Here is an 11,250-nt window from a genome sequence, read left to right as displayed (position 1 = left end):
ACATCACATTTAGTCCATCTCCATGGCAACTGCCTGTCAATATTTATTAAACTACGTGAAACTCAAACACCCTTTTCTGATAGCAAAGTGCAGGCTACAGTAAAAGGGGGCCTGTCCTGAGCTGAGCTCTGATTGGCTGACCTCAGCAACATGTCTGAGAAGGAGGCCGCAAGCTGCAGTCTGTAAATACATCCAGAGCAAAATATGCTACTGGAAAATAAAAGGGCTTAAAAATCCAGTGTGAGAGCAGAGGTCTGTCCCTCTTGTGTGGAAAGGATCATGTAGAGAGAACACGTCAATCCAATCAGCCCACTCAGACAGAGAACAGCTAATCCCACTAATACACCACCAGAGGTAGGTGAGAGAGGGGGTAGTGTCATTCTGTTCATGGAAACCAGGGTCTCACTTCTTTTCCTGGGATCAGACCATGTGCACAGCACACTGTTGATACTCCTGAGCCGAACTGATAAGTCTGAAACGTGGGATGGGGTGTGTGTGTGTGGGGGGGGGGGGGGGGGGGGGGTCACACTCAGGCATGCCTGTACGCAACTCTCCTCGATACTGATCAGATTTCAGTCGATGCAGCCTCACATTTTGCATCTGTCGCCTTTAATGCAAAGTTCATTTGACTCTGTGAAAAGAGCTGCAAGACAGCAGCTTTAAATGGGACACACCCATGAGCTCTGCTTGGAGGGAGGGGTGGGGGCCTTCTCCTTCCTGCTCAACACCTCCTGCTCTGGCATGAGAGACCTCATCAGATAATATGCAAATGCTGTTTTGACATGCTTTAATTCTGTTCTGTTAGAAGTGGGACCTCATAGCAAATTTCCTTAAAAGACACCAGCGTTTTCCACTTAAATGTAGTTATTTATAGTATGTATTCAGCAGCACTGTCTGCTATTGAGACCTCCAGCAGGCTGTCTGTCACAAACACTCTTGGGAAGAAGAGAAAGAGAAAAGAAAGCTGATACGAGAGCAGACAGCAGTAATCTTCTCCTCTTTTTTTTCAATAAAATATCACAATATCAGAGGCCTATTCACTCATCAGACCAAAGTATACTGTAATGACATCAATGGTTGCCATGACAACAAGAGGAGGGTGGATGACAACATCCTACTGCGTCTTTTAGAGCAGGATTAGAGCTGCACAAAAAACAAACAAACAACAACAACAAAAAAAAAACAGACAAATGAGCGTGAATGCAGAGGAAAAAATATATACTTTTGTAACAATCTGCACCTTTTCTGTGATATTCACTGTGCAATACACACACACACACACAAACATTTAAAAAATGCAAAGCCCAGCACAGCAGCACAGGCTTTGAAGCGAGTGAGTCTGACGTAAATGCTGTAGCTCCACATGGTGTGTGTATGTGTGTGTGTGAGGATTGCCAATGTGGAACAAAGGTTTTTCTTATATGAAATCAGCTCCTCACTGAAGGTCGCGCTGCACTCATACTCATGTGTCCCCCATTATTCAGCTTCAGGTCCCTCATCTCTGAAACACATGCCGAACACATGCTGGTCAGCAGATGGACCGAGTCAGAAATCCCAGTACAGATGACCCAGTAGTGCTTGGAAAAATTCAGCTCCTGGAGGCTCAGGGGCTGGGATGTTGCAGCCAAGCCTAGAGGTCACACACACACACACACACACACACACACTCTGCTTGAGTGATCCTCATGTTAGCGCAGATATTATCTAGAGAAGAAAGTTTGTATAGTTTATAAACCAGTGCTGCATCGCTGAGAGATGACAGAATTAGAGGAAGGGGGGTGGAGGTGGGGGGGTCTGAAATGACAAGGTGACTTAAGGAAAACAAGTGGGCCAACACTCTTTCCTGACTGATGTTTGTCATTTGTCACCCTGAGAGCATCTGACCTCACTATGTGTTTGTGTGTGTGTGTGTGTGTGTGCCTGTGCGCCGTGCTGCGTGGGGGCTTTGCTTGACTCCTTTCATTATAAATGACACAGTCCTGGGAGGCAGCTGCATTGACGTCAGGGCTCTCAGAGCTGTCAAGGGCTCCGGCTGCTGAACCCCCCCCCCCCCCCCCCCCCTCCTCCAAATAACAGGATCTAAATAGAAAGAAATAGGTTTCTGCAGTTTCATTAGAGCCTCGTGAACTCAAGCAGATTTAGGGGTGGGCGGGGAGGGTGGATTAGCCCTCGTCCTCAAGTAATCATGTTTTAATGAAGATTTTCAGTTGTAGGACTAAAACTACAGTTCAAAGCTTGGCGTGTTTATATCACTAGCTTAAAAAAACAAACTCTTTTTGTAGTCTGGCATACATGAGGAAAAGTCTCATGTATGGTTTGGTTCTGTTGTCAGTTTCAAAGGTTCCGTCTGCCATCGATCATCCTCCTGCTTCACACCCTTTCTTGAAAAGCACATTCTGCCTTGAAGCTGCTACAGTCTGAATAGCACTCAAGGTGGTCTCACTTCAGCAGAATGTGCTGACACACAGCAGCTACGCCAACCTGTGCCTTACAATATATGCACATAAATGTGCTCTGGCGATGGGGTACGCGAATCTGAGGGCTGGGCAGAGGATTGGGAGGGCACATGGCTCAGAGGAGGGCTGATGGGAGATTTGAGGAGATTAAAACAGGGGAGGTTGAGATTCTTATAAAGATCTCTACTGTGTGATTTATTGCCCTAATCCTCTCTGTTGATTGCTCATTTGGAATTAACAAAAAAAAAACAAAAAAAAACAATGGCGCAAGACCTGCTGCATGTAGCAAAAAACAAAGTACAGCAGTGATAATACTGTGACCCTGAACACTAAGTTCACACATGTTTTTCATACATTCAAGCTTCACTTTCTTGTGAGAGACAAACTATCCACTCCTGACCAAGCCCTTATTTTTGCAGTGTTCCTCTTCCCGGCAGTTGTCAGGGTGAGGGGCAGGTGTCAGGTGCAGATCCTGCCCCCGCTCTGCACGGCTCCCCACGGCCAAAACAGCCCAGAGGACCCACGCTTTCATCTCCGCGGCAGCTGCCTACCAGGCCAGAGCTGACCAAACATGACACCCGGATCACGGTGAAATTAAGCCCACATTTTCCTCAAGTCGTTTTACAGGCTGAGAAGCTGATATCGTTACAAAGCCCACAAAGAGAATTAAACATCCTCAGACTTCAGGTTTTACACGACAGTCACAGAGGATATAATTAGGCCTTTTTTAAAAAAAAACAAAAAAAAAACAAAAACAAAACAAAACACTGAACAACTTTGGTCCTGCGAGACCAAATTCAAGCTTTTCTTGCATTGTAATAACACTGATTTCCGAAAGCACAACACCAGAGACGCATCATCCCCGTCATGAAGCCTCCGGGTGGCATCATCCTGCTTTGGGAATGCTTTCGCTGCAGCAGGCCCTGGAAGGCTTTTGAAGATTGAAGAGAAAATGAACACAGTAAAAGACAGGAGAAATCCTCAAGGAGAAACCTGCTGCAGTCTGCAACACAACAGCACAGCAGTGAGTAGATTTCCCAGCAAGAAAATAAGCCCAAACATTAAAGCCAAGGCTACCCAGGAATGGCTCAAAATCAACGTCAAGTCCTCGTTCTGGGCCAGTCCAGACCTCAAGCCAATCTAGAAGTTTTGGCAGGACTTAAAAAATGTTGTGCACTTACAGTCACTATGCAGCTTTGACAGAGCTTGAGCAGTTTTTGCAAATAAGAATGGGATAAAACTGTGCAGATAAACTCAACCACATACAACAGGTGTTGTATGAGGTGAAGAGGGTGAAAACTTCTGCTTGTACTTCATCATTCTGTGACACAGAAAATGTCAGAAAGTATGAATGCAACTTATTTTTCAAGTTAAAACTGTAAACGCATCAACCAACATTTCCACTGCTTTCATCCTTTACTCTTTAACTGAGGACTCATCTGCGTTCACCGATCACACTTTAGCTGACTTGGTATTTGCACTGAAACACTTCCAACTTCTTAACAGCACAAACACACATTTTCTCCAGATAATGTAGCCTTTTCTAGCTGTATTTGTACATTTGTGTTGTATTTTTTTAGGTTTGACTTTGAGTGATTTTGTTGATTATTAAGTTATTACTTATGTCAGTTTGTTGGTAATAAACTGTAAATTATGAAATTATCCATTTAAACTGTTTTTGTTCAACAAAAATGGGATTTAAGATTAATGTGAATACTGTTGAATGCACTGTTAGTAGTTCACTGACAATTCACTCAAATTCATTAGATTCTAATAAAGCAACTGTAACATGCCTTCATGTACCTAAGGAGTAACTAATTATAAAAACAGGCTACATCCGTTCCTTTTGAGTTACTTTATTCAGATCAAGATACAGTAGTACAGCATCCCAATTGTGGAGAGAATTCAAAATAAAAATAAAAGCACAGTCTTTGTGATACAGGACAATCAACAATCAAGGTTTATTCAAGAACAAAATGAGGGGGGAGGAGGGGAGGGGAAGGGAACAGCGGGAGTAGTTCAGGGAAAGACAAAAGTTTCTTTTATCAACACAGACGATACATTTATTCAACCCGCCCATAACCACCCCAGCTCCCACCCCATAATAAAACATTATGCAGCCTTACGTACACATGCTCCATGTCCCCCATCCCACTTTCTTTGAAAGCATGCACTTGTTCTCCATCGTGTAGAGATTTGTAAGCAAAGGCCTTTGCGTTTGCTGACCTTATGCTTTTCAATCTCGCGTACAAGTGGAGAACTTGGCATGGATTTGAGGGAAAACTGGGTGGCTCTAGGACACACAGAGTGCCCTGATAGCTGTAGTCAATTTACTTTTACTATTTCATTAACGTCCAAGGAATAAAGTGTCCCTTACAGAGAAGAACAACATTGTCTCTTTACAGAACAGGACAGGTGAAAACTGTTTACCCAGGCATACTAAAAAGAAAAACACCACCGCTTATCAAAGTCATTGGCACAAAGATTAAGAGCAATGCCGAGAACGTATCGCAGAAAATCACAACTGACTACTACTTCCCACCCTTGCACATAAACAAAATCACTGAGGATTTGGAGGAGGGATAATTACGAGCAACACTTTACGACTGACTGGTCCCTATTACACTGGGCCGAGGTAATTCATTTGTTTGACCAATTCAATCTGTGTTGCTGCGGAGAACAAACAGTGCAGAAGGGCAAAGTAGTCTGGTGGGTAGAGTTGGGAAAGGACACTATTTGGGATTGATTAGTATATGCAATCATTGAGAGAGTTCATCAGATTACATGCAGTAATGGACACCCCCATTATTTCTTTGTCAGAGCTTTGTAAAGAACAACCCTGTGAGGCATTTAGGAGACACAACAGGTTTGGTCTGGTGGAAAAAAAAAAAAGACAGACAGCCTAGTAGACCTGCACATACCTTTCAATCACTTCTCTGGAGAGCCACACCAGGGTCTCTGGGAAAAGAGAGCTATCATAGGGCTGATTCGGGGAGGAAGCTCAGCAAAAATAAAACAGCTTGTTGCTCCATCTGCTGCTCAAAGTTTGCGTCTAGCACTGGGAGGAGAGGTGCAGCAGCACAGAGAGCTAGCGCGGCCCTAGGTGCTAGGTAGCAAACATGGACATGTGGTATGCTGCAGTGACTGTAGCTAAAGTACAACAGTGGCCAAGGATGTAAGAGGGAGGAATGTGAGAGGGGTTCACGTTAGCGATGCCTAGCTAGTACAGTAGCACATTGGTCAGCATGCACCACTTAATGCAATTTCATCACACTTTGCCTTTAATAAAGCACCCATTTACAGCAAAGAGGAAGGTTAACAAAAAAGCCTGTGCTATGCCTGGACATGGACTACCATTGGACAGTAAAAAAAAAAAAAAAAAAAAGAAAGAAAGAAAAAAGACAGAAAACAAAAAGGAAAAAAAAAGGATAAAACAATTGTTAACAGCTTTCTCTATACATTTACCAGTTTTCCTGAACATCAATAAATATCTTGTAAAAGTGTTTGCGTTGTTGTTTTGGGTGGTCGTCTGGTTTAGCCATGTTGGGTTGGTTATGCTAGGGCCAGAACTTAAACAAAAAAGGAGAGAAAACAAAAGTAAGATTTTTTGGACTACTTCTTTCAGCTTTAAACACGTCAGATACGATTCATGGCATTCACTGTTTATGTTCAGGGACAGAAGGACAGAGAGAAATGCTTACCACTGATAGCCTCCTGGGCAAAGTACTTGACATCCATGTCTGTGTCTGAGGCCAGCTTCTCCAGCACTGGCTTCACCTCTGTTTGAAGGGCACTATGGGACAAAGACACAGGACGGGAATTGTTAAACGGTCAATGCAGGTTCTTGATTTTAGTGTGCGGGCACATTCTTGCCACAGAGGAGAGAAAACATCTGATGAGGAAATTACAGAGAACAACATACTTGCTGTCAAGGACGGGGCCAATCTTCTGAAGGGACTTGGCCACATTGAAGCGTACGTTGGCCACCTGGTCATTGGACATCTTGAGGACCACTGGTAGCATCTGCTTAGTGGTGATCTCCTGGCCACATGCCTCTGACAAAGCCTGCGACACATAATATGGGCAGTTACCAATGATGACAACAATGAACGACGAGTACAGATAATGAACAAGTAAATTTTTAGAAAGGGGAACTAACAGTTTCAGACAGAAACTATTTATAAACATGAGAGCAAGCTCATGGGAAAGGACACTGTTGACTCACATTGATACAGAACAGAGTGGTCATCCTGTGGAGGTAATTGGGGTCGTTGGCCATGCCCAGCACTTTGGGTACAATGGTGTTCTGAGCCCACTCGGCACCAAACTTTTCCACCAGCTTCATTAGATTACAGGTGGCCGCCTCACGGATGGCATACACTAGAAAATCATAGTGACAACATTCTCTGTGAATGGTGTGATCCAGTTTTGTCTTTTTCCCCCCCGTCTCCACGGCAGGGAGGGGATCACAGCTGTTGGTGAACGTCTTTCCAGATCATTTTCTTCATGTATGTTTACAGTCTGGCTGTAATACTGTCTGTCTGGTTGTCCACATTGTAATTTTATTTCATTTTTTTGTGTAATATTTTGATCTTTTCTGTACATGACATCTATTTCAAGTTTGTCCTTCCTGTAAGAGAGATATCTCCTCATCTGCTCTTCCTGAGGCTTTTTTTCCCCATTTTCCCCCAATTAAGAGTTTTTGTGCCTTAGTTGCGCTTAATTATTACACTTGAGCAATAAAACAAAAATTATGCTAACTGAAATGTAATAGAACAGACCGACATGTAAAAATGATAAGACATAAAACCATTAAGCAAATATTTTTCCATTTCATTTATCAGGAATTTAAAAAACAATTAGAGACTATGTGATTGCTGCCTCTGTAAAAGCTTAGGGCTGGATCTGCAGAACATGACACTAGAAATAAGACCAGATGTCACAACAGCAATATGGTTTTGAAGAAAGTCAGAAAGCAGAATTTAAGCAGTACATTGGACAAATACACTGAGAAATTTCCAAGTACCAGTATGATTAAAATAATAGAAGTCATGGTATTTGTATATCACGTGAAATTTTAAATTGATAGAAAACCATTTCTCTGGTGGTGGACAAAGAGTCTGTGAGGGAAAGATTCTGGGCTGATTTCTCTGGTCCTGTCTTTCTCTGATGGGCTTACGTAAGGGTGGCACAGGCTTAACCCCAGTCTCTCTCTCTCTCTCCCTCTCTCTCCCTCTCTCTCCCTCTCTCTCCCTCTCTCTCTCACACACACACACACACACACACACACACACACACACACACACACACACACACACAGAAACTCGCACCAGCAGCATTCCAATGATGTAACGCAGCTGGCCCTTTGTCCTCAACAGCTAGTGTCTGTCTCTAATTGGAAAACTCAATGTGAGAGGAGAACACTATATACTCGGAGTCAAACATTTATGCAAAGACAATGTTCGAGATAATAAAAAGGAGCAGGGTGTGTTGTGTGGTTTGATAGGCTCACTGCTTCTCCAGCAGCAGCTGGGTAGAGAGAAGGGCCCACGGCAAACATGCTCAGATATAAACTCACTGAGTGACAACTATTTGAACTCTATTAACTCCAGTACAAATACATGGCATAAAATGCTGGGTGTTGCCTTTAAGAATAAGGTTAAACTCAGTACGTTAGGTAATACATGCAGAAAATAAGACCGAGTGAAACAGGGTGGCTTAACCACCCCACTCTGACACAAATTCAGTCTCTAGTGACACAAATTCTGATGACAACTTGTCAAAACCACTGTATTACAGGATGTAGTTGTCCTTCACACTGCTTTTTCTCCACTCACAGCTACAGTACACTGTGTATGGAGTTACAGAAGAGAACCCCCTATTCACAGCTTTCTACTGGCGTTGTGATGGCAGAGAGCTGCCGACTGCCACAACTCACCTGTAGCCTCAAATTTTCTCACTCCCACCCTCTTTGCTGATCAATCTCAGCTCTCTTTTGTTCTGGTAATGATATAGCATCAGAGTGGTGAGAGGAGACCTGTGTGTTAACTGGCTGGGTTCAGGTGAGTAAGAGCTGTGGTGCTCTAATGCAACAAAGTGTGTAATGGAAAATGAGGAGACACAGCAGTAGTTTTATGCAAGAACCTTCTAAAAAAGGAACTTGTACATGACTAAGGTGTTAGAGGATGCTGCAGGGCACCAAGAGCCTAGAAAATGTAGGAAAGAGAGGCTCCTTTCCCAAGATGTTTACTTGGAATCTGTGGTTTGTATAAAACCAGATAACAAGGACACTATTTGGAACTGAATCTGTATGCACAGAATAAAAGTAAATTACTGTAATATGAACATCTGTTAAAGAAACCAAAACTACAAACAAAAATTGTTTTGTGGAATGACTCAACACACACCCTTAATGATTTAAATTTGTTAATGTCTAAAGCAACTCTTTGGAGAACCCATGAGAGCGCCTTACCGTGGTCAATAAGCCAGGCCATACAGAGGGTGTTGAGCTTCTCGTCGAAGAATTCCACTCCCTGCGGAAACAAGGACACAGCATAATTAGAGCGATTTCCTGGATGTCTACAGTCAAATCAGACCTGATAAAGTCTGTTTGTCTACACATTGCTCAGATTTCTGGGTCTGCATGGTACTAATTACAAAAATCTTTAAAACATATTTTTATATGGCTTTCAGCTGTCCTCCTAGACTCCATGACTCACCAGCTGTCCTGCCAACAGGGGCATGTACTCTATTATAGCAAGGCGAACCTCCACTTTGCATCCTCTGCCAGCTCCACAATGGCCGGCAGCAGGAGACTGGGAGAGCTGACGGATGCCAATCACCTCGTTCACACAGTCTAGGTTGGAGATGATGTTGAGACGCACCTCAGGGCACTGTGACACAAAAAATTAAGATGTACAAGTTCAACTTATGGCAACACTCCCTTTGTCACAACAAAGTATTACAATATTAGACAAAACATATTTATCTCATGAGCCTGATTATGATCTAAAGTTAAAATTAACTTTTTAAGCTTTACATTGAACAACTATGACAGCGTTTTTGACACTCTCCAAAGTGCAAATTTCTTGGCCCTAGCCAAGCCAAGCCACTTTAGCCACTCTAAACAAAAGAGACTTCCAAGTGGTTTTGTCCAGAATAGTGAAACCTGAGTATGTATCCAAGAGCCTTAAATGGAGATCTGCTTTACTTCTAATTTGGACAGGATATTAACAACTGGAACAGCTAAACAAAACTTTTCATTCACACAATCCAAAAATCAGAAGCCATGAACTGCACAATGATTTAACACTCTAAGTCAGGCTTGTTAACTAAGTGGGAAGAGTAGCAGCCCAAATTAGGCACTGTGACAATTTGAAATAATTCAGCTTCTGAATGAATGACATGTTGGCAGAACGTTCTCCATCTTACTCCCTTTAAAATGGTCCAGTCGCAGATGCACCTTGAATTATTGAAATTCACAAGTCAAAGCTGTCAGTTTGGACTGTAATCTAATTAGACACTCTTGGTCTTGCATTTGTGCTGTACAGAAACTGGGCCATCTTTAAATAGGACTAAGTGAAGTGGTGGAAGAACTGACAAGCCTCAAGCCTTCCAAAACATTTATATACCTTTGTGTCTAACCTGCCAAACTCATGTCTTGATCTCAATGGGCAAATCATGTAAATGTACTCATTGGAGAAGATTGTTGTTCTAGATGAACCTGTTAAGTTAGAAGAAGAATGTACAAGGACATTCATCAGCTAAAACCCAGCCCAATGTAACTTAATGCATACTCGTATAACAAGTGGTCTACATTTTTTGTTGAAGTTCTAGGAACAAATAATTTCAAAAGTATGTCTTCTACTGACAGCCATGAAATAAGTGAAATGCATAGCAGCCAGAATGATGAAATAATGCTATGTGCTACTGGAACCATAGCCTGTCAATACTTACATTTATTGAAGTACATACAATTAATAAGCATAAAGCAAATAACTGCTATAGTTAGACTGTATCCAGCTTTTCATTATGTTTCCCTCCAGACTCAGCTATTCAGTCTTATAATTGTAAGGTCTCAGTCTGGCTGCAACTGCATGAGTCATCCTCCTACCCAGCCAGGTGGCAGCAGGTAAACCTGGTGGCTGCGGCTAAGTGGCTTTACCCTGTCTCAGGCATGCTGATCACTAAAGGGCAAAGAAGTTGGTCAAACTCAAGCTGCTTCACAGGCGCGCTTTTGTTGTGAATGTTACCAAACCAAGGACTGCCTTGAGGATGTCTGAAGCCAGCTGTGTAAAATATGAAAGAGAAATTGGAGCCCATGATTACAAGTTTGCATTTCCTTTACCTCGTCCTTGAGCTGAGCCAGGAAGAGAGGCAGTAAGTGCTCTATTGTGTTGTCCTTGCCCAGGATGGTCGAAAGGCCCATAATGACTGAGGCCAGGGCTGACTTCACATGCTGGTTGGTGTCTGAAACAAGTTCCTGGACAGGGACGGGACACACAGGAGACACAGAGATCAGCACAAACAAATAGTTAAGACAGAAAAGACGCAAGTAAACATCAAGACTACAGGTAAGGGTCATATTCACAACACACTACAGGGAGGGAGGCTATAATCGACTTGTGTGTAAATACACAGCAAAGTGGACTTAACACCAGTGCAGAAACAGTCATTGCAGTGAACTACTGTAGGTGGAATAACTTCAAATAAGATGTAAACAGAAACAGAAATGGCCTGATATAAACACAGCACACAAAAACTGTCTATTACCCTGTTCAAACATAATGAAGCA

The 11,250-nt window shown here is 42.7% G+C and overlaps 1 pseudogene; it reads right to left on the bottom strand.

The window, feature by feature from the left end:
• Window positions 1-4,296: 4,296 nt before the first annotated feature.
• Window positions 4,297-11,055, bottom strand: LOC108877988 (serine/threonine-protein phosphatase 2A 65 kDa regulatory subunit A beta isoform-like; annotated as a pseudogene).
• Window positions 11,056-11,250: the final 195 nt, after the last annotated feature.

The sequence above is a fragment of the Lates calcarifer genome, unplaced genomic scaffold (genome assembly GCF_001640805.2).
Source record: "Lates calcarifer isolate ASB-BC8 unplaced genomic scaffold, TLL_Latcal_v3 _unitig_593_quiver_2427, whole genome shotgun sequence".
Classification (NCBI taxonomy): domain Eukaryota; kingdom Metazoa; phylum Chordata; class Actinopteri; family Centropomidae; genus Lates; species Lates calcarifer.
Note: the sequence above shows the minus strand (reverse complement) of the source record. Positions and strands in the feature narration are given on the sequence as shown.